The 23021-nt window shown below is 46.6% G+C and overlaps 1 protein-coding gene and 1 long non-coding RNA gene across 12 annotated transcripts in view; both read left to right on the top strand.

Annotated features, from left to right (window-relative positions):
* The window catches only part of MARK2 (microtubule affinity regulating kinase 2), a 57493-nt gene that overhangs the window by 7692 nt on the left and 26780 nt on the right, over positions 1–23021 (top strand). The gene's annotated exons all lie outside the window — the stretch shown is intronic.
* LOC132241492 (uncharacterized) lies at positions 16293–21318 on the top strand. Its single transcript, XR_009454514.1, has 3 exons — positions 16293–19733; positions 19766–20011; positions 20231–21318. It is a non-coding gene; the product is annotated as an uncharacterized LOC132241492 (long non-coding RNA).

The following is a 23021-nucleotide window of genomic DNA, read 5'->3' as shown; positions in this document are numbered from 1 at the left end:
GGTGACTTTTTATATACCCTTCTGGCCCCAAGGTTATAGCCAGAGGGATAGAAAAAAAGAAAAGAGAGAAATAATAATAATAAAAAAATAACAAAAAAGAAAAAAAAAGAATTTGGCCTCTTCTAGCCATTGGGGTCCCAAAGGTGCTTTTTATAGTATTTCTGTTTGTTTTTAGTTTATTATTATTATTATTACCAATCAGCTATCTAAAAGAAATCGAATGCTATTGGAAAGGTTTATGTTCCTTTTTTTATGTTCTTTTAAGAGCACTTTTTTTAAAGTTCATTTATTTTCAAGAATCAATATTATGCCATTTTATTGATTAAAGGAAAAACCCCACGACCATCTGCCTGCCCATGTTTCTGTGCTGTGACTGGTCGTGGTGGTGACTGTGCAGCCTCATCAGTGGCTGGAAAGCCAAACCCACAGTCACCAGAGCACGGGCTTTTCTGAGTGTTGGAGGAGGTGCCACCAAGTGCAGGGACTCCTCTCGTCACGTCACTGTCTTTCTTCAGGGGCAGTATTTACCTGTTCTTCCTGAAGACCACGTGGGACCTTAGCAGCTAATGATTGTAGGTTCCTTTTTCATTAGCAGAGGGGCCTTCAAAGGCAGGTTCTTGTGCCTCTGTTGGCTCCCCCGATGTGAGTAGAAAGCCTCCCCTTTGTGATGCCTGGAAGGGCACAGCCATTTCTCAGCTGTTCCTGTGAGTTTGTGGACTTTGAATCTGGGGCTGAGGTTTGGTCTCAGTTCCTTGTTTATCTTCATATCTTGCTCTTCTGGAGCCCGAATGCCTTGTCAGAACAGCAAGTAAGTTGCTTAGTTTTTTCACGTTGCAGCTGTGGCCAGGGAGGAAGGCAACAGCGTCGCCTCAGGGCTCATCAGGGAGTATTTCTTTCACTGTCTTTTCCTCTTCCTTTTGACCCTTTGCTGACTCGTCTCACTTCCCTTTTTTTTTCTTTTTCCTGTTTGGTTTCTTTGAACTCCGTTCCTTCATTATCACTGTCCGTCTCAGGTTTTCATCTCCACGTCCCACTCTGCCTTACCTGTTTCTGTGCCCCTTTTGTGGCCTGGCTCAGGAGAGGAATTTTGATAGTCTGAGATCTCCTTGATGTATAGAATCCCAGCACCACCCAGTCCTTTCACTCTCCTATTCCTCTGATTTCTGTAAAGTTAAGGATTCACTGCTTTAGAAACATTTTCTTTTTATGTCTCTGGAGCCACCTACCTCAGTAAAGCCAGGCTTGGCAACCTGACAACTTATTAGGGACGGCATCCCAGTTTCCCTGGCGACGACGGGGTCTAAGCTGCTTCCTCTGCCTATTAGGACTGCCACAATCTAGACCAGCCGTGGGCAAACTACGGCCCGCGGGCAGCGGGCCGGAGCCTGCCCGTTTGTAATGAATAAAACTAAAAAAAAAAAAAGACCGTACCCTTTTATGTAATGATGTTTACTTTGAATTTATATTAGTTCGCACAAACACCCCATCCATGCTTTTGTTCCGGCCCTCCGGTCCAGTTTAAGAACCCATTGTGGCCCTCGAGTCAAAAAGTTTGCCCACCCCTGATCTAGACCCTGTCTTGGGAGAAATCTGAGGAAGCACTTGTTAATTTTGGTAGCACAGCCTTGGCTAAGAGCTAAGAGACCAATGAAGTCTTGAACAGCTGACATTCCTGTTTGCTCAGTGCTTAGAGCATCTGCCTGCGGACCTAAGGCTAACAGGTTCGATTCCCGGTGAAGCTGCGGGCAGGTACCTGGGTGGCAGGTTCGATCCCTGGCCCCAGTCAGGGTGTGTGTGGGAGGCAAATTTATGTGTCTCTCTCACATCTCTCCCTCCCCCTTCTCCCTTCCACTCTCCTAAAAATTATTGGAAAAAATATCTTCAGGTGAGGATTAATTTAAACAATTTATTTTCATTATTACAATGCAGTCTTTGCAATTTGCTTCACTCTTCCTCTCTCACCAGTGTACACTGGAGTTTCCAGAGGCGGAATGATGTGTGTTGACATCATCACTCTTGCCTAATGAAACATGTGTTTCTGTATTCTTGTTTTCTAGAATTTTTAAGGTAATGCCTTAAGGTATAAATATGGAAGTTTTCGGTGATGATCTGTTTGTTCTCAGTACTTCTGTGCTCTTACTTTCTTTACTTGTGTCTGCTATAATCTCTGTAAATCTCATTATCTGTAATAATCTATAATAATAAAAGTGTAATATGCTAATTAGGCTGGACATCCTTCCGGACGTCCTTCCATTCTCCTGTCCTTCCAGATAAAGCCAGGGGTGTGAGGGAAGCCCGGGTCCCGGGTGCCTGCCGGCGACCAGGGGAAGGAAGGCCCACTCTTTTTTTTTTTTTTTTTTTTAATATATTTTATTGATTTTTTACAGAGAGGAGGAGAGAGGGATAGAGAGTTAGAAACATCAATGAGAGAGAAACATCGATCAGCTGCCTCCTGCACACCCCTTACTGGGAATATGCCCGCAACCAAGATGCCTGAGCCAAACCAGTTAGGGCGGAAGGCCCACTCTTGAACGAATTTCATGCATTGGGTCTCTAGTTGTTCAATAAATCATTATTTTGAAATCCCTGTATTTTCCCAGCATCTTTGAGAAAACACAGCAGAAGTAAGTACAGCTCACTTTTGGGGAAACTTGTAATTTTTTAAAATTTTATTTTCAAGTTACTTTAGCGCTTAATTCTAGAAGAAAGTTTATAATATTTCTCTTATATTTAAGGATGGATTGTTGGCTTAAAAAGGGAGATTAGCCCTAACCGGTTTGGCTCAGTGGATAGAGAGTCAGCCTGCAGACTCAGGGGTCCCAGGTTCGATTCCGGTCAAGGGCATGTACCTTGGTTGCGGGCACATCCCCAGTGGGGAGTGTGCAGGAGGCAGCTGATCGATGTTTCTGTCTCATTGATGTTTCTAGCTCTCTGTCCCTCTCCCTTCCTCTCTGTGAAAAATCAATAAAATATATATTAAAAAAAATTCACTCCTTTAAAAAAAAAAGGGAGATTAGAAGACTTGCTTTCTCAACACATAGCTGAAATGTCTATTTACTGAAATGGACGTATAAACAAGTGAAAGGGAGGAATGACTCCAAAGAGACGGGGCAAAACTAAGAAATGCAAAATAATAATTAAAACAGTAAAAGTTTTCTTCTTAGCTTTATAGATACTAATGTACCTTATTGTGCCTTACGCAACAGCACTTTTTTGTGTAGTATTATAGTGCCAGTTCAAGACCCATCAGTCAAAGTTTAGAGAAAAAGGAATTGAATATTTTAACTGTACACACCATGAGTTCTTTCAAAGCCAAAACTTGTTCCAGCTTTTCAACCTAGAAATGAAAAAGTCACTGAAGCCTCTTAGGATAGGTTCTCACATTGCTTTGGCTGGGATACTGCACCCAGTAGCTAAGAGACCAATGAAGTCTTGAACAACTGACATTCCTGTGTGCCTACTGGATGAAAAGTTAGCAAAATTCAAGGCAGTGCCATTTCATCTGTGACTGTGACTGCTCAAATTAAAGATTCAGCTGCAAACATGAAGATTGAGTTAATATTTTGTTTATAGAATTTAACTTTCATCTTACAAGTGAGCGCCTTTATAGACATGGCTTACCTTGTACCAGCATCAACTACACTTCAAAAAACACTTTAAAAAAAAAATATATATATATATATATATATTGTTTTTTTTACAGAGAGGGATAGAGAGCTAGAAACATCGATCAGCTGCCTCCTGCACACTCCCTACTGGGGATGTGCCCGCAACCAAGGTACATGCCCTTGACTGGAACCGAACCTGGGACCCTTCAGTCCGCAGGCTGATGCTCTATCCACTGAGCCAAACCGGTCAGGGCCAAAAAACACTTTTATACGAATGATCAGCAGCAGACACAAGTGGTGATAAATATGCCCAGGGCTGAATAATTTTTTTGACTCTGATTGTTTCTCCCAGAACAACTTCATTTCCATTTGCTCTGTGGGCGCAGCGGCCATGGCAGAGAGGACTGCTGGCACATAACATGCCCAGGCAGTGGCACCAAACTCCTGGCGGTCGGAGTCATGGACTTTGTTCCTGCTACACACTTGTGGTTTTTTTTTAAAAAAGCCATTTTCATTTAATGTCCTGGATAAAGCACTAAACATTATTAATTTTGATGAAATCTCAATCCTCTAGCAAAGGTTTCTTTAATATTCTGAGTGAGAAACGCAGTCTCCTCGGAGCACTGCTGCTGTGCACCGTAGTACAATGACTGGCTTGAGCAAATGTACTTGTGTGTTGGAACTCAACCAGCTGCGTGGGTCATCATTTTTACTTGAAAGAACAACTGATGGACAACTATAGTTATTCAGATTTGAGTATTTCATGAAATGCATTTTCTTGAAATTGAACAAAGTGAGTCTGTCACCATTGCCGGTGATACAATTCAAGTTTTCAAGTGAAAATCAGAATTTTGGAAAATTTGTATTTGTCAGAGACTTTTTAAATGAAATCAGTGGTAAAATTAATGGAATATGATCGTTTGATGTTGTATGAAATGCCAATATTTGGAAATTCTGCATGAGTCAACGAAGGAATATTTTCCAAATTGCCAGTGGATAAAAGAGCCATTCAGAGTGCAAGATGACCGGTGGATTTAATGTAAAAGTACACAAAAGGTTCACTGATAAAATTTCAGATTGTACATTGCCACTGGCCTTTAAAAACGACCACTTGCTGCCCCGGCTGGATGGCTGGCTTGGTCAAAGCGTCGTCTTGTATACCAAAAAGTTTGGGGGTTCAAATCATGGTCCGGGCTCATACCTAGGTTTCAGGTTCAGTTTCTAGGTGGGGCGCCTACAGGAGGCGACCTATCATTGTTTCTCTCTCCCTTCCTTTCTCTCTGAAATCAATAAACATATTGTCGGGTGAGGATAAAACAAACAAAAAAGACCACTTGGTGAGTTTTGGTCTAATATAAAAAAAAATCTGCAGTATCTGAATGGCTGTGAAACTCCATTTTCCAGCTACAGGTCTGTGTGAAGTGAGATTTTCTTCATATCTTTGAACCAAAACAACATTTTGAAACACATTGAATGCAGAAGCAGATGTGAGAAGTTGGTTCTCTTTCATTAATCCAGACATTAAAGAGATCTACAAGAAAGTAAAACAATGCAACTCCTGTCATGAATTTAATTTTATTTTTTATGATATATTTTTATTGATTCCAGAGAGGAAGGGAGAGGGAAAGAGAGAGAAAAACATCAATGATGAGAGAGAATCATTGATTGGCTGCCTTCTGCACGCCCCTCACTGGGGATCGAGCCTGCAACCCGGGCATGTGTCCTGGACCGGAATTGAACCCGGGACCCTTCAGTCCCCAGGCTGACTGACACTCTATCCACTGAGCCAAACAGTCTCAGGCTTATTTTCTTTTAAATAATACAGTTTCTTCATTAAGAATAGGTTATTTGGGCCGAAACCGGTTTGGCTCAGTGGATAGAGCGTCGGCCTGCGGACTGAAAGGTCCCAGGTTCGATTCCGGTCAAGGGCATGTACCTGGGTTGCGGGCATATCCCCAGTAGGGGATGTGCAGGAGGCAGCTGATCGATGTTTCTCTCTCATCGATGTTTCTAACTCTCTATCTCCTCCCTTCCTCTCTGTAAAAAATCAATAAAATATATTTAAAAAAAAAAAAAGAATAGGTTATTTGGTTATAGGTTATTTTGAGACTAAAAAGTGAGATTCCTCTGTTGTAGACAAAACCCGAGTTGATGGTCCCTCTTGGGTTGGTTACTTGTGATGGCTTCGTAAAGAGCTCTAGTTTATAATTACCAGCCCCCATATAATCTCTGCTTAAGCCTGAGAGACTGAACCAAATTAATGTCCTTCTTTTAGTACATATAACTGGCCTCATAAGGAGTTTGTTGCTTTATCTGTGGTTGGTTTGTTTCTTTTCCCTCTCTCAAAAAAATTATTGATTTTTTTTTTTATAGAGAGGGGGAGGAAGGGGGAGAGAGAGAGAGAGAGAGAGAGAGAGAGAGAGAGAGAGAGACATCAGTTTGTTGTTCCACTTATTTATGCATTCATTGGTTGTATATGTGCCCTGACAGGTATCGTACCTGCAACCTTGGTGTATTGGGACTATGCTATAACCAGCTGAGCTACCCTGCTCCTCTCTTTTTTCTTTATTCTTGAGTTTCTTTTTCTTATTTTCTCTTTATTCTTCTACTTTTAATTTTTCTCTCTTTTTTTTTGGTCAAAATTTCCCACTTTTTCTCTCTTTTTTCTTTGACATTTCATACAACATAAAAAAATCATATTCCGTTAATTTTATCTCTTTGTTTTTGTTTGTTTTGTTTGTTGATATTTGGTTTTTTAGATATTTGGTCTGGCATTGTGTTTTTGATTGCATTATAAGGTCAGTTCCTCAGGCACTTCCTTTGGTGTGTGTGAAGTTGTGGTTTGGAAAATATAGTTTTTTCATTAAAAGTAAGTAACTCAGGCCCTAGCTGGTTTGGCTCAGTGGATAGAGTGTTGGCCTGTGGACTGAAGGGTCCCAGGTTTGATTCTGGTCAGGGGCACATGCCTGGGTTACAGGCTCATTCCCCAGTAGGGGGTGTGCAGGAGGCAGCAAATCAGTGATTCTCTCTCATCATTGATGTTTCTATCTCTCTCTCCTTCTTCCTTCCTCTCTGAAATAAATAAAAATATATTTAAAAAAAATAAGCTCCCTGTATTAAAAAAACAAACTCAGGTTTACCTGTAATGGGTTTATGAATGTTCTCTTAAATTAATGGGTACATATTTAAATCTTTCCTCATATTAATTTCTAATGTATTAATTAATGGATACAGTCTATATAAGCAAAAGTTTTTGGGGGGCTCAATCATTTTTAATAGTACAAAGGGTTTCTGAAACCAAAAAGTGTAAGAATCCTGGTTGTAGACAAAACTTGAGTTAATTCTCTCTGGCTTTGGTTGGTCAATTTCTTGGTAATTTCATAAAAACTCATTTTGCAATTCCCAGCCCCTACTTAGTCCCGACTGGCTCTCAGGAAGCCACTCGCTGCCTTGGCGTGCTGTCTCGGTTCGCTGAGGAAGCTGGTTCTCAGTGGCCCAAGGGACTTTGACCAAACTTGGCTCATTTCTTCCTTTGAATACATAGCATTGGCCTGGTGAGTTTCTTTTAACTGTTAAATTTTATTTTTTAAATTCTGAGATAATTTTAAACTTAGAAGAGTTGCAAAAATAGTCCAAAGAATTCCTGAACATTCTTCACCCAGTTTCCCTCTGTGTTAACATCTCACCATAGAGCATGTATCAAAACTAAAAATTAATCGTGGTACAATGCTATTAACCAAAGTACAGAACGCATTTAGATTTCATCAGTTTTTCCACTGATGTGCTTTTCCTGTGCCAGCATCCAGCCCAGAATCCCGCATTGCATTTAGTTGTCATGTCTGCGTAGTCTCCTCAAATCTGTGAAATTTCTTAATCTTTCTGTGTCTTTCAGGACTCGTTTTGAAGAATACTGGTCAGTGTTCTATAGAACATTCCTCAGTTATGGTAGTCTGAAATTCTCTCATGGCCTTGTGCTTTAATCCTTTCCCCCCCATTGTGGTAAAATACACATAACATATAATTTACTTAAAAAACAACATATTTTTATTGATTTTAAAGAGGAAAGGAGAGGGAGAGATAGATAGAAACATCAATGATGAGAGAATCATTGATTGGCTGCCTCCTGCACGCCCCACATTGGGGATCAAGCCTACAACCCAGGGAAGTGTCCTGACCGGTAATAAAACCATGACCTCCTGGCTCATAGGTCGACATTCAACATCTGAGCCACACCAGCTGGGCCATATAATTTATTTTAATAATTTTTTAAGTGTAGTCTAGTGGCATTAAGTATATTCACAATGTTATGTAACCATCACCACTATTTCTAGAACTTTTTCATCATTCCAAACAGAAACTCTATCAGTTAAATAATCACTCCCCATCTACCCTGCCCCCAGCCTCTGGGAGCTTCTATTATACTTATGTATAAAATTTTCCTATTCTAGATAACTCATGTAAATGAAATCATACAGTACTTGTTGTTTTGTGTCTGGCTCAATTCACTTAGCATAATGTTTTCAAGGCTCGTCCACATGTTTTAGCTTTAATTCCGTTTTAAAAGTTAACTTGGATTTGCCCAGCCAGAGAGGCTCAGTTGATTGTTTCCCGTACACCAAGAAAGGCTGTCAGTTTGATTCCTGGTCAGGGCACATACCTGGGGTTGCGGGTTCAATCCTCAGTCAGGGTGTGTATGGAAGGCAACTGATTGATGTTTCTCTCTCACATTGATCTCTCTCCCTCCCCTCTCTCCTTTCCTCTCTCTAAGCATGTCCTTTGGTGAGGACTAAAAAATGATTAACTTAGATTTTATGATGATATGTATTAAGTTGATATATTGAAAAATAATTAAGATGTAGTTGTAATGGGTTTAGTATTATTATTTTAAATTAATTAATAGTTTAATATTTTCTCTGTTTTAATTATAATACAGTAGCTATAACCCACATAAACAAGCTATTTGAGGTCCTTATAATTAAGAGTGTAAAGGTTTCCAGACAAGTGTAAGAACCTCTTCTGTAGACAAGCGTGGGGTTGATCTCCCTGGCCTTGATTGGCTGGTTACTTGCAATGACCTCATAGTGAGCCTTTGTTTTGCAATTCCCAGTCCTGGCTGGGCTCCTGGAAGGCACTCTGCTGCTTTGGTCTGCAGTCCTTCTAGCTGAGGAAGCTGGTTCTCAGGGACTTTGACCAAAGTTGGCTTCTTTCCTCCTAATACAGAGTATTGGCCTTTTTTTTATTCCATTAAAAAGATCATTTGGCTTACTTGGATTTCATTATGACAGTAGGTTTTTTTAAAACTTATAAATTGGCTATTGGTCAATTCCAAATTTGAAAACTGCAAAGCTTGCTTAGCCTCTAACCTTGAAGAACCTTGTGCCTACAATAGCTGAAGGCCGATAGGCTCCGCCAGTCACCAAGGCCAGAGCACCCAGCAGTATGCCCCCCCCCCCCCAGGCTGTAGGGCCAGCACACTTTGTTGCTATTTCTTCTGTACTTAACCCTTTGTGAGCCCTGTTTGAGCAGATTTGGTGTGTGTGCCAGCGTGCGGACTTCATCTTTGTGTGATGATTCCCTAAGAGACAGGTAAAGTTACGTTGGCTATATTATCATTCTCGGCCATGTCCTTTTGCTTAAACTCATCCTCTGATTTCCGTAGTACCTCTAACTTATCAAAGCTTCCCTTAGTACGGTTACTAGCAGACCTTTGGGCCTCGCTCTGATAGTCGCTTGGACCAGCTTTAAGCAAATCTTTTTAGACTGATCTCATTTGTTCAGAATCACTTCTCATCAGAGTCATTAAAAAAACCTGTTTCATCAAGTGCTTCACTTATATCAGTTTGAGTCTACATACAGACTTGGCAGGATTATAGCTCTACTAGTATTTCCTGTCACTCAGCAAGTCCTGCAGTCCTGTGCTTTTTACACAAAGCATATTTCTTCTTGGATTCACATGTGGCTTTCATTTCAATTCCAGAATTGAACTTGATGTGCTTTTTCCTCTCTTTGGCCGTTGGTCTGTACAGAAGATAGACTCTTGCTTTCAAAAAGGATTTGTCCACCCTGTTAGCTAAGGCAGGGACTCGGTCACGGTGTCTCCTGTTGGCCCTACATTCGCTAAGTGGTTGGGTAGACGGTGCCCCCACCCATTCTCTCTCACGGGGCATGGTATGCCTTGAGTGTTTATAGCTATGTCTTTAGCTATAAACATAATAGCCAACGTTTACTGAGCACTTACTTTGTCCCAGGTACTTGCTTAGCTGTTTTACATTCATTGACTCATTTGATCTTTGTGAGATAGTAGGTCTTATTATTTTCCCCACTTTACAGATGAGAAAACAGGCCCCAGAAATGTTGAGTAACTTGTTTAAGGTAATAGACCCAAGTGGTCTGCCATGTACGTTGGTATCAAACGAAACTATTGACTGTGGCGAACCCTTCCGCTCTGGCTTCCGTTGTGCCCAGACAGTAGGACGTGGGTTGATCCTTTCTCATTAGCTTCCGGTCAGTGCTGGATAAAACGTCTCCCTCGTTGGCTTTAGAGTCGGGCATGGGCTCCGACCGTTTCTTTCTGCCCTTGGTGGCCTGTTGCCAAAGTGGCACAGGTGGTGGAGACGCCGTGGTGCTGCTCTCTGGCTTACCTCCCTGGTCTTGACTGTACCATACAAGAGCTGTGGGAAACTAAAAAACTTCTTTAATCCTGGCTCTTCTCCTCCTTATTTCTTTTAATCTGGAATTTTAAGAACCCCTTGAGAAAAATGAGTCCTGAGACCTAAAATTGGTAACGAACAAGTCAGTCCCCGCTGAAGAGGACAGTTTGGATTCCTGGCTTTGACTGTCCTGCGCTGTAGCACCGTGATTGCTGGGATTCCAGGGCTCTTTTTTGTAAGCCCTTCCCCTTTCCCCACAAAAACAGAAAAAAAGGAGAAAGCTTTTGTCTGTGTTTCTTAATTGGAGACGTTTTATCCTTAATGAAACTAACGTTCTCTCTTTACAACCCTCCATGTGCCCCTTACACAGGGAGTGGCCCAGAGCTACTTGCTTCTGCCCCTGACTGCCGCGGGCACTGAGCACCGAGCTGGCCGTGCCAGGCCTCCGTGTGCATCTGGGACCTGCCAGCTCCATCCCGGGAACTCTGGCCATTTGCTGTGTCTTCTCCCGTCGCGTGTGTCACCTGCCACCGCTCCCGTTTGCATTTGTTCCGTCTTTCTTGGGCTCCCTTCTCTCCTGAAGCCAGTCCCGCAGCTCCCGGGCGGTCCTCCGAGCACCCGTGCTGTTTCTGAGGAGAGTGGCTGCTGGGTGCGCCTCTGTGCAGTTTCCGTTAACTGGAGTTTATGGTTTGATTTACTTGCTTGTCTCACCCTGGCAGTAGTGCCTTTTCTTTTATCCTGTTAGAAGTTTTCATTTTTATTCACAAAGTCCTAAAATTTCGAGCCCGTTTTCAGCTACAAGGATAAAGGGTTGAGCTGCTGCCCTTGGTGTAAGCATCATTTATCCACTTACGCCCGTCTGCTGCCCTAGCAGAGAAAGAGAGGGAGTTGGACGGTCTGATTGTATTTGTGTTCCAACCTGATTCATTTCTCCAGGATCACGGTGAGGTGCCATTTCTAAATTACTTAGAACCCATCTTTTTCTTACAGTGGAAAAACCAAGGTCCACATCAATTACTTTGACACGCACAGCTTCCTCACGGGCGAGTCTTCCTCTCCCCACTCCCCGTCCTGTCTCAGCAGAGGTAGCTGCCGTGCACAGGTGTGCTTCAGGGCCGCGGGCGGCTGCCTCCTTGGAGAGTGCACGCCGCGTTTCCCTGCTAATGAAAAGGCTGTCATCATCGGTTAGGTCCACAGGGGCTCTGCCCTTCTGTCCTGGTATCCCAGGGAGAAAACTCTACCTTAATTACCACTCACGCTGGCAGAGAGGTGTGGCTGCTAATTGATTAGATGTGACAGTCCTTTGCATTGGTGTGGAACTGTTGGGGTTGTTTTGTTTTTAAACAAACAGATTTGAGCCAGGTAAATTTATTTTGGAGAGATGAAGATCTCTATAAGGATTTTCATTTATTAGTCTCATGTCTTTAATGCAGGGGTCCTCAAACTATGGCCCGCGGTCCACATGCAAATACAAATATTGTATTTGTTCCCGTTTTGTTTTTTTACTTCAAAATAAGATATGTGCAGTGTGCATAATAATTTGTTCATAGTTTTTTTTTAAACTATAGTCCGGCCCTCCAATGGTCTGAGGGACAGTGAACTGGCCCCCTGTTTAAAAAGTTTGAGGACCCCTGCTTTAATGCCATTTCTATATCCTTCTTTTATTTTACTTTATTTTTTTGTTAATCCTCACCGAGGACATTTTTTCCATTGATTTAAAAAAAAATTTTTTTTTTTAGAGAGGGGTGGGGTGGGAGCAAGAGGAAAAGAGGGAGAGAAACATTGATGTGAGAGAGACACATTTATCTCCCATATGCGCACTGACTGGGGCTGGGGATTGAACCTGCAACCCAGATACGTGCCCTTGACAGAATCAAGCCCTTGACCCTTCAGTGCCCAGTCCAGGGCTCCAACCACTGAGCCCACCGGCCAGGGTTCTGTGTCTTTATTTTCTAACTTGGTAGTGAGAAGCACTCGGTTAGCTTTTGGTGCCATTTTGGTGCAGGTGATGAATAACACGGCGTTATTCTCCTCCCTGGCACCCCTGGCAGCTCCCTTTCTGTCCGGCAGCACCCGATTCTTTTATGTGGTTCGTTTCCATTCCCTCCTTTCTGTCGTGAAATGGTTGCACTCTATTTGGAAATATATTTTTCAGATAGTGTTTAAAAGCAAACACCCTGCCTTTCTTAAAACTACAGAAACTGCTTGTGAAACAGCCGATAGGGCAAGCTGCCAAAGCCACAGTGTTAAGACCAATCCTCAGTGACAAAATGTCAGACACTGATGCTACACCTTCATTGTGATTGGGGCGTGAGAATTTTTCTCAATAATAGATGTCTAGGTGCTGAGCTCCAGTCGCACATTCAGCATCCTTACATTATGGAATTCTTCACGGTAAACCCGTTCCACAGAGTCTTGTGAAGCTACTCTGCTGTTGACTGTACAAGAAAGATTTTAAACAAATCAATCCCCAGTCCCCCATATCCACTTAAAACATTTTTTTTCAGGAAGCGGTTTCTTTTTGAGGTGATATTTGGACCAAATCTCTCACCAGCTTTTCCCATTTTTAATATAGGTCTAGCTTCAGAATTTTTTTTTTTTTTCTCTTAATGGAGGACACTTGAGCCTCAATCACTGGGCTCTGAATTAACTGACTTTTTTTCTTTTAAGATGGCATAGAATCTTCTGTCTGGGGAATTTTATGTCTTCCCCAGCACTTTCAGGAATTCGTACTAGTAGTTGTTCCTCCCTGCTGCCAGCTGTTCCTCCCTACTACCTTCCAGAAGAGTTCTGACACTGCTGGTAGCCTGATGGGTAAGGGCACAGTTTAAAACCTGGCTTACAGGCTTCCGTGTGCATGAGCTACAGCACTGATTGGAAGGGAATTAAGGAAGGGGACCAGGTTGACAGCATACAATTGGGAAATAAAAGGAAAACTACATCAATGTGCCTCCCTAGTCACAGCCAGCGTTGAGATACGGTGGTCCTGGATGCAAAGCTTCAAGAATTCCTTCCAGCCCGGGGTGGTGTGGCTCAATGGTTATAGTGGCAAACCTCATACCGAAGGGCCTCGGGTTCAATTCCCAGTCAAGGGCACGTACCTGGGTTGTAGGTTTGATCCCCGGCCCTGGTCGGGGCACATGTGGGAGGCAACCAATTGATGTATCTCTCCCATATCAATGTTTTTCTCCCCCAACCCCCAACTCTCTAAAAGTCAATGGAAAAAATATCCTTGCGTGAGGATTAACAACAACAAAAATTCCTTCCAGCTCTTCACCTCTCATGTTCTGTTGCTAGGGGCTTTTTCTGACTTTATTTCCATAACCTAAGTCCTGAGCAACTTTTTGACTGTGTTTATGCTCTTCCCGTGTCATCTTGGCTTGCATATTGGGCTCGTCCCTAGTTTCCAGATTGGGGTGAGATAAGGAGAGCTGAGTGCTTGCTTCTTCAGTAAGTCTCCTTGGGTTAGCTCTCCCATGTCAGCACGGCACAGCTCTCCCCAGGTCGACTCAGCGGGCGAGCCGCCCCATTCCTGAAGCCCCAGGGTTTAGTCCGCCTGGCCGCACTCAGGTCCCAGCGAGAAGTGAGACTGGGGTCTTTGGACCTCTCGGCCGAAGCATGGCTCCTCTGAGAAGTAACAAGCCACAGCCTTTTAGCAAGTTGGGCGGAATAGGCAGACGGTAACTTTAGTTCCTGGATTTGGTCCCATGTCGGACTGTGTGATTTGTGCTCATATCTCCTACTAGCGAATCAACTCTTTTGAAGGCTGGACTGTATTTTATCCGTCTCTTCGTCCCTTCCTTCCCTTGAGTCTTCAGAGTGCTTTGTGTGTGGTCATCTTCCAATTATTTGTGACATAAGCTAAATTGTAACACGGGCATTGTTCTCCACTTGTAACCACACTTGGGGAAGTGTGTCCGTATTGATTTGTATCTATTCAGTTTTTGGTCATGTAAGTCACAGTGTCTTAATAGGTACAGTAGTGACTTTTTCAGGATGAGGGGGGACGTTTACGCCATCACTGGGTTAAGAACTCAGAGGAGATTGCAGGGCTGAGAAAACCCTGTCTGGCCTTTAGAAGTAGGAACCAGAGCCAGGAAGCCAAGCCCACCTGGTTTTGCCGAGTTCTCTTCTTGCCTTGACCCACAGCACCTCTGGCTTCTGGTTAAATTGGCCTCAAACTGCCCCCTTTTACGATGGGTGAATTAGAAGTACACTGAGGGGTGGAATTGTGTCGGGATTGGAGAGATCATGTGGTGTATCCGAGGCTGGAGCTGTTCATAGCGGGAGGAAAGCTCCGGAGATCGGACAGGAAACAGCACAGCCCCAGCGCCTGCTGCTGCGAGGACCCAGGTTTGTCTTGAGCGTCTCAGGGGAGATCATTTGCTTTTCTGAATTGACCCACAGTTGTGAGGAGATCAGGGACCACGTTTGTGAACAGGGCAAGAGCGAGAAAGAGAACCATTTTCTTCTTCCTGGTTCCCTGTCTTTGTGACTCAGGGTGTGAAAGCCCCACCTGACTTTTGACGCTCCTGTTTCTGAGCTGGCGCAGGAGGCCTGGGCTGGCGGTGGAAGAGGACCTGTTGGACTGGTCTGCTTGGACCCGCCCGCCCCCCTGGGCAGGGAGACTGAAACTGCTGCTGCCGGGCTTTGCCAAGTCAGTTTCTCCTCCTGGATCGCCTCCCCGCGGTGGGCAGGCCCGCTCCCACCCAGGAGCCCTTGGAGGAGCCGAGCCGCGGGAGCCACGCTCCGGTGGGGCAGGTGCGAGGTGTGCCCAGACCCTCGCTGCGCCTCCTCAGAGCGGCTCAGACCGCAGAGCCTTGGGGCTCCTGGAAATAGACTGTGTCATAGCGCCTTTCCCTGGCCGGTGGCCACATTCATGGTATGCAGAGAGCAGAGAGCGGGGGAAGGGGGAGGAGCTGTGAATTGTGGGTAAATGAAGTCTGGGAGGGAAAGGGTCTGTCCCTAGGGCACACTAGGTTCAGGACTGTCCTGCTGCCCAGTCTGGAGCAGTCTGTAGGTTAATTTCCAGCCCTAGGCGGGAGAAAGTTCCCAGGGTGAGCCTGGTGTCCAAGGCCTGTTAGATGAGGTGACACTATGGGGCCAGACTTCTTGGCAGGTTGAACTGTTATAAACCAAGGTCAGGATGTGGTCTTCAGGACGTGCAGACTGTGCCCGCTTCCTGCTCCGGTCTCAGGGACACACAGGCCTGGAAGGCTTGTGAGTACAGAGGCACCGAGAGCCCTCACGCCCACATGGGACAGACCCTCAGAGCTCATCTCCAGCCCCTCATTTTGCAAGCGGAGACACAGGTCCCAAGAGGGCGAGTGGCTCGCTCAAGGTTATGTAACGTGTTTAGGCGGAGCTGGGTCTAGAGTTGCACTCCCTTGGGGACCTTGGCACTGTCCCCCGATTGCTTCCACTTCAAAGGCATTCCTGTTGCTTAGACAGGCTCTGTGGGGCCACCTGCAGACCTCATGGCAGAAGCGGGGCTGGGCACGCAGGCCCCGCTGACCCAGGGAGAGGAGTTCCGAAAGCCTGCCCATGCCAGGAGCCCCCGGGAACGGGTTTACGCAGTGCACGCTGCACCCTAGCAGTTGGAGGGTCACACGGAAAGGAGTTGTGCTATTAGGTGAGGAGTCCCTCTGAAAAAGCAGGAAGACCCTGATCCTGACTTTCCTCATGAATTAGGAAAGCCTTTCTTCAAAGCCTGTTCGGTATCTGGCACTGAGGACACAGAGATGACTTACTAGAAGTTTCCCTTAGGCTGCTCTCAGTTGTGTGTAATGGTGAACAAGACAGTCACCAAGAGCTGTGGAGACAGGCCACTCAGCAAGCAGTGAAGTCCTACCTAGTGTGGGAAGGGCTGACCTGCAGGTACCTGGAGACACACTGAGGGGCCCTGTGAAGTCAGGGATGGAGCAGGGAAGGCTTCCTGCAGGAAGTGGTATCTGAGCTGAGGCCAACCAGGAAGAAGAGTGTGAGCAGATTCGGGAGGGAAAGTGTTTGGGGTGGGGATGGGGTAAGAGGCTGTATAGCAAAGGCCTGGAGCTCTGAGAACTTTGTGCATTTGAAGACCAGTGGTGGGGGCCCAGAGTGAGATCTGGGAAGGGGCCAGGGTGAGGCTGGAGCTGCAGGCCGGGAACAGGAGTCATGTGGGCCTGAAAATTAGTTTTACATGTCTGTGTATATACACACACACAGAGATGTACATACACATATGTACATATACACACACGGATATGTAAATCGTGTGTGTGTGTGCGCGCGTGTGCGCGCACACACATGCACACACACACACATTGAAGTGGTGCTGTGAATATAAAGCCATCACTTCCTGTCCCCGTGCTGGGTGCCCTGCTGAGATGACTGTTGGTGTCTCCCCCACCCCCAAACCAAACCATGTGGTGTAGAGAAGGGACCGGCTGGGTTGAGTGGAGAGTAGGCTGTTTAGGTGTCTGTCCTGGCAGGAGGACTGGCTTTAGCTTTGGAGCAGGGCTGGCTGAGGGCCCTGTGGGACTCCTTTAGGCCCAGGGGTCTGCACCCGTTTCCTTCTTTTCATTGGGGGTGGTGGTGACGACTCACACCCAGTGCTGCCACGGGGTTCTGCAGGCTTTTCAGAGGCAGCCCGTGGAGGCCCATGGTAGCACCTGGTGAGAAAGAGGAAGCACCTGGGGGCACCCCGCCTGCCTCTCCTGACAGACATTTCTCTCGCTCAACAGCACCTCTCTGTGGCAGCCTCCGGCCCTGCGCTGACAGAGGAGGTGCTCCCCTCCCCGTGGGAGGCGCCATCATCTGTGGCTTCTGCTCTGCCCTTGGTCACTGACTTGACTGCATAACACAGCCAGTGAGAGTCCCCCTTCCCTCCTGTGCTTGAGAGGCAGCCCTTAACTGGAGGTTTGTAGAAAGGGCCCAGCTCCAAACTGCAGGGTTCAGGGCCCAGCGGCAAAGCGTGCCTCGGTGTAACGGGCGGCGTTTCACTTCTGACTGCATGCAGATGTTGTCCTGTAGGCAGCTGGCTGTCCCCTCTCCTGCCAGCGAGTGAACCTTGTTCCCATGCTGCCCGGCTTTTACTGTCTCCCCTCCTGCCTCTCCCCAGAGACCATTGAGCTGCCCACCTCCTGTTATGTCCAGCTCTGATGGGAGGGCCATGGGAAGCTCTTGGCGGGAGACCAGCCCCCTGCCACCGGTTGGCTCCCCTGCTTTCCCACGTGTGATGTGCACATTCCCCAGAGTTCGCGTGCAGCTGGTTGGCTCTGTGGTGCCCAGAGATTGGAGCTCTCCTGAGAGGGGAGCCCAGCTGCTGTCCTCCCTGGTTCTAGGGGCGGGGTTTGAAAATAGAGAATCATAATCTCCCTCCTCCTCCTCTCCCTCCCCCTCCTCACCCCTGCAACACTGCCGGTAAACTGGAGTGACTGGCTCTGGAGCCGGACTCAGGGACTCAGCCCGCCTCACTGCTCTGCATGGCAGCAGCGATCTGGAGGAAGATTAATGGGCTCGTGAGTATGTGAACAGGGAGTACGTTGCGCCTCGGCCTGCAATTCCATGGCAGGTGTGGACTTACTCTGGTGTAGGGAGACCAGGGCTCTGTAGGGGAGGTGGTGACCCAGCCAGGTATGTGTGTGCCTAAGCCACCTTGTTCGTTAAGACTTGGACGGAAAGCACTTCTAAATACGCCTGCCCTTCAGAGGCGCTTGGTGGGTGGTCGGGGCGTTTATTCTTGGAATCTCCTACAGCACAATGTCCCCTTTTTTCTGAGCCAGTCGCTTTAGTTTCTAAGCTGGACTGACTACCTTCAGTTTTCTTAGGAAGGTGAGGGAAGTGGTAGCTGCTCTGTTGTTAGAAAGGGGATGCTGGAGAGGGGAGCACAGGTGGCCAGTGGGTGGATCATGTTCCCCCGCTGGCTGGCTAGAGAAGGGACACCCTCACCCTCTTCTGCTGACCTCTTCGGCCAGCCCCGGGAACACCCACATGGAAACAGCCTCTTGCTGCTGAGGCTTGAGCGCCTACAGCACAGACCAGAGCAGAGCAGCCCAAGCTTGCTGCGAGGGGGCATTCGGAGTTCAGGGGCTGTGACGGGCGGTTTTGCAGAGCCAGGCCCAGCATCGCGGCCTGCTGGGGAGAGCCTAGCTGCCCGGAGCCACCGGCTCGGGTGCTGACCACCTTCCCCTGTTGCTGGGTCTCTCGCTAGTGCTGTCATTGTCAGATTGACCCTCTGGTTAGAGAGGACACCCTGACCTGGTCTCGGCTCGCTGCTGCCTGAGCACCTCTGCCCTAGAGCTGGACCCAGTTTGTCTCCCAGGTCTGACTTGGAGGGGGCAAGAAGTGGCCACAGGAAGTTCCGTTTTGGTGGCTGGACTTCTGACTGGGCATCTGGGAGCCAAGTGCTTTTTTTATCCGAATACGCCCTGAACGCTCCCTTCTTCAGCTCTCATCACATCCCGCGGTGGGCCAGGAAAGCTTTGCTCGGGCACTCATTTTTTTGGTTTGTGTTGCTCATCCCTGTATTCTCTCCCAGCCACTAACAAACCCAAACCTTTCTTACAAAGAACATGGAAAAAGTTGAACAGTGCCTCAAGGTCACTGGATCATAAGTGGTATTTGGCATAGTTAGCTGGTTTGGTGTTTGGTGAGAGCTTTCTGCTTTATATTTGAGCAAAAGATTTCTTGGCGGAAGGCCTCTGTGCTGTGTTCCCAGTGCTTGCCCTGTGTACAGGGTTTGCCCCCTTCCCTCCCCTGACAGGTTGTTTTAATCCTCTTGCCTATAAACAAGTACAGCAGAACGTGTCAGGCCAGCTCACATGACCTTGGTTATCTCTTCATGGGGTAACCAGCATCAGCTGTAGATACACAGGCACTTGATGGGGTAGAGCTGTCAGGGTGAAGGGGAGATGCCAGGAGGAAGCCGGGGTCTGCCAAGGAAGGGGAGTGCTAGGGAGTGTGGTCCTCAATGAGGACCAGGCAGGAAATGTCAGCTGCCATTGACAGGAATGCGGAGAAGACCGTTTCATTCCCTGTCCCTGCATTTCGACTCCTGGCATCTCATTTCTCTTTCTCCTGTCTCTCACATCCTGTCTGGAGGGGCCGTGGCCGGGACATGCAGCTGTTTCAGGAAACTGCCCCCGAGACACATGCGTGTATGCCAGTTCATGGGATACAAAACCCAACACCAAAAATCCCACCTTCCCAAACGGTGTTCTTGTTGTGTTGCCTGGAGGACAGCTGGCGGTGGAAGCCTGGCTGCCATGGAAGGGTCTCCACCCAGAGACACTCGGGAAATGGAAGTGGAGCTCAGTTCTCACCACACACACACACACACACACACGCACACACACACACACGTTTCCCCCCTCTCACAGCTGAAGAGGCAGTGCTCCTCAGCACATAACAATCGGGGACTCTAGCCCCACTGTGTGTGTGTGTTTCTTAAATGCGAGTCACATTTCCCACTGTGACACTGATTTGCAGTTTCTAGGTCCCTCTATCTAGAAACTCTTGTATTTCTAGGTCCCTCTATCTAGAAACTCTTGCATGTCTCAAGAGCTGTGTTGTATACTCTGGATTTTCCTAGGGTGGGATGTGTATGTTTCAAGTGTTTTTTATCGGGGGAGAGTAGAGTGGACTTTTATGGAGGGGATAAAACATGTTAGCTGCTGGAGACTTTTTCTGGTTCTGCAAGAAACCCAGGCTCAAGTACGAGCTGTGCGAATTGAACTTGGCCTTTGACCCTGGAGCTCTAGGCCAGTTCAAAAGGTCCATCTCTTGCCGAAACCGGTTTGGCTCAGTGGATAGAGCATCGGCCTGCGGATTGAGGGGTCCCAGGTTCGATTCCGGTCAAGGGCATGTGCCTGGGTTGCGGGCACATCCCCAGTGGGAGATGTGCAGGAGGCAGCTGATCAATGTTTCTAACTCTCTGTCTCTCTCCCTTCCTCTCTGTAAAAAAAATCAATAAAAAAAAAATATATACAAAAGGTCCATCTCTTTTTACATGTATAGAGCATTTGTGGTGATCATTGGGTAAATAAGGGAAAGCCCAAAGCCTTTTTTTATAATCCACCTCCCTCCCCATATCTTTTTCTGGCACCCTACAGAGTAAGTTAGGGAAGCATCTGGAATTATTACAATAATAGCCAGTATGTCATGAGCATTTAATATATGTCAGGCATTGTTCTGAGTGTTTTGGATGGTGTTGGATATACAGCAATTTCTGACTTTTAAAAATCTGTTTTCTCTTGATAGAGACCCCTTTATGTCTTGGGGTCTTTGTTGGTGGTTGTACGGACTAGACAGAACAACAGAATGGGTAGCAGTGGCTTCCTGCTGCCCAGTTAGAGTCTTCCAACCGGAGATGTCTGGGTGGTGTTTTTCTCTCCGTCTTCAGGTCTTTCTTTAGGCCACCATGCCTGTTGGCAAGTAGAGCTACCCTTCAGGATTTGTTGGGGAAGATCTGTGTTCCTTTTGTAGCCACCCTTTCTTCCCTGCCCTCTTTGGAGGTGAAGAGCTACAGACTTGGCTGCCTGCCTCCTTCAAAACAACCAGCCTGCTCTTGTCTGCAGTCGGTGTGATAGTGCATCTAACAATGCCCCAAAGTGGCCCTCTTCCCACCCCCACCATCTGTTCATTTGTGGTCCTAGTTCATGAGCTGATGTGTACAGAGCCCCACTCCCAGCTTCAGATCACAGAGGTCGGAATCCTTAGACCCTCCAGCCCACGCCTCCCTGATGCCTTGGCCAGGGCTCAGCCGGCCTTTTCCAGACACTCCCTTCTCCAAGACACTTTCTTCCTAGGACTCTCCGAAAAGATGAATTAACGGTAAAATGTGCTTTTTATTTATTTTTAAATATATGTTTATTGATTTCAGAGAGGAATGGAGAGGGAAAGAGAGAAACAGAAACATCAATGATGAGAATCATTGATCGGCTGCCTCCTGCACGCCCCACACTGGGGATCGAGCCCACAACCTGGGCATGTGCTCAGAACAGGAATTGATCCGTGACTTCCTAGTTCACAGGTCAACCTTCAACCACTGAGCCACGCCGGCCAGGCTAAAAGGTGCTTTTTAAGAATGGAAAATGGCCGAAACCGGTTTGGCTCAGTGGATAGAGCGTCGGCCTGCGGACTGAAAGGTCCCAGGTTCGATTCCGGTCAAGGGCATGTACCTGGGTTGTGGGCACATCCCCAATAGGAGATGTGCAGGAGGCGGCTGATCGACGTTTCTCTCTCATCGATGTTTCTAACTCTCTCTATCTCTCTCCCTTCCTCTCTGTAAAAAATCAATAAAATATATTTTAAAAAAAAAAAGAATGGAAAATGGCTGTCATCTCTTTTACCGTACTCTACTCCTAGGCCAAGTGCCTAGACAACTAGGGCACCCTGAAGTAGGACTGTCATTGTCACCAAAAATGAACAACAGTGTATGGCTTTGGGGGCAACCTAGGCCTAAAGCCAGAAGCCGACATGTACTCAGTCTGACTGAGAAGCTGTGTTTTCCAGTCTTCTCTTCTGACCACTGATCTGGCCAGCTAGCCAAGGCACCTGGCCCTGTGGCCCCTGAGCAATAGGGTCCGGCAGTCTGCCCTTGGCCCAGGGTCAAGATCGCAGTAGCAGTGACGGGCCTGGTGAGGTGGATATGAGGCATGTCCCGGCTTCAGTTGCCAAGCAGGGAGACTGTTCTAAAGAGCATTTGCTCTTTGATGCGTCAGGGGACTGCCCCAGGCTCTCTTTCATTCTCTCTCTGCTGGAAGTTCTTCCCGGCTCCTTGGTTAGCCCTTCTCCCCTGCAAGGCAGTATCCACTCACGGTTCCTTTTCTCCAGCCTCATTCCTCATCTCCACCTGATCATATCTCCTTAGCCCAGTGGTTCCCAACCTTATTTTGGCCATGCCGCACCTAAGCATCTCTACCTGATGCCCCCTGTGACGTATAATTCTCATTCAAAAAGTGAACTATTCATGTGGAGGAAGCCTAAAAGGCCATGAACTTGGTCTAAACAAGCTTCCAAAGAACATGGCATCCATGAAAGACAAAAATAAAAGGACAAAAGGACAGCTGAAGTATGAGGAAGAAATCACCAAGAAATTGTTTTAAAAAATAATAATAATATGAAAAAAATAGAAAATAGTTTCAAAACATAATAGAGAACTGAAATGCATAAATATGTCACAATACATACTTATGTAGTATGTATGAGGCCTCTAGAACCATAAGAAATGCAAAAAGTTTACTGTGAATAACTCATTTTCGAATTGCCCCCCTTAAAAATCAAATTTCCCCCCTGTGGGGCGTGTGTCCCATGTTGGAAACCGCTGCCTTAGGCCTTTTGCCCTGCTCAGCCACCCCAAATACTTCAAAGTAACCCTCTTTTACCTCAAGTCCTCTTGTTTCAAGCCGTCACCCAGGATTTGTAGTTTAGGGAGCCCCATTTCTGCTGCCCATGCTGCTTGCAGAACAGAAAAAGTTCCTAGGTTCCATGGGGAACACAGAACTCATTGCCCTGCTGTGGACTGTGGTTAAGATCTTAAATATGGTTAATCAACTATTCAGCTACAATGGTGGGCCCTCACGGGCTGGCCTGAGGGCACAGCCTCTGTTTCTAACACGTTTCTATGGGTCAATAGTTCCTTCTCAGAGCAGAACTCTTGGCAAGCTGGGGATTTCTTTGGTGCGCTGCAAGAGATTTGCATGTGCTTATGGAAGTGTCCTCATTACTTTGTAGTCACAGCACCATCTATCACAAAAATGGTCCTGCTGTATGCAAATGACAA

Source organism: Myotis daubentonii, chromosome 9 (assembly GCF_963259705.1).
Source record: "Myotis daubentonii chromosome 9, mMyoDau2.1, whole genome shotgun sequence".
Lineage (NCBI taxonomy): Eukaryota > Metazoa > Chordata > Mammalia > Chiroptera > Vespertilionidae > Myotis > Myotis daubentonii.
The sequence above is the reverse complement of the archived record's forward strand: the minus strand, read 5'-3'. Positions and strand labels throughout refer to the sequence as shown.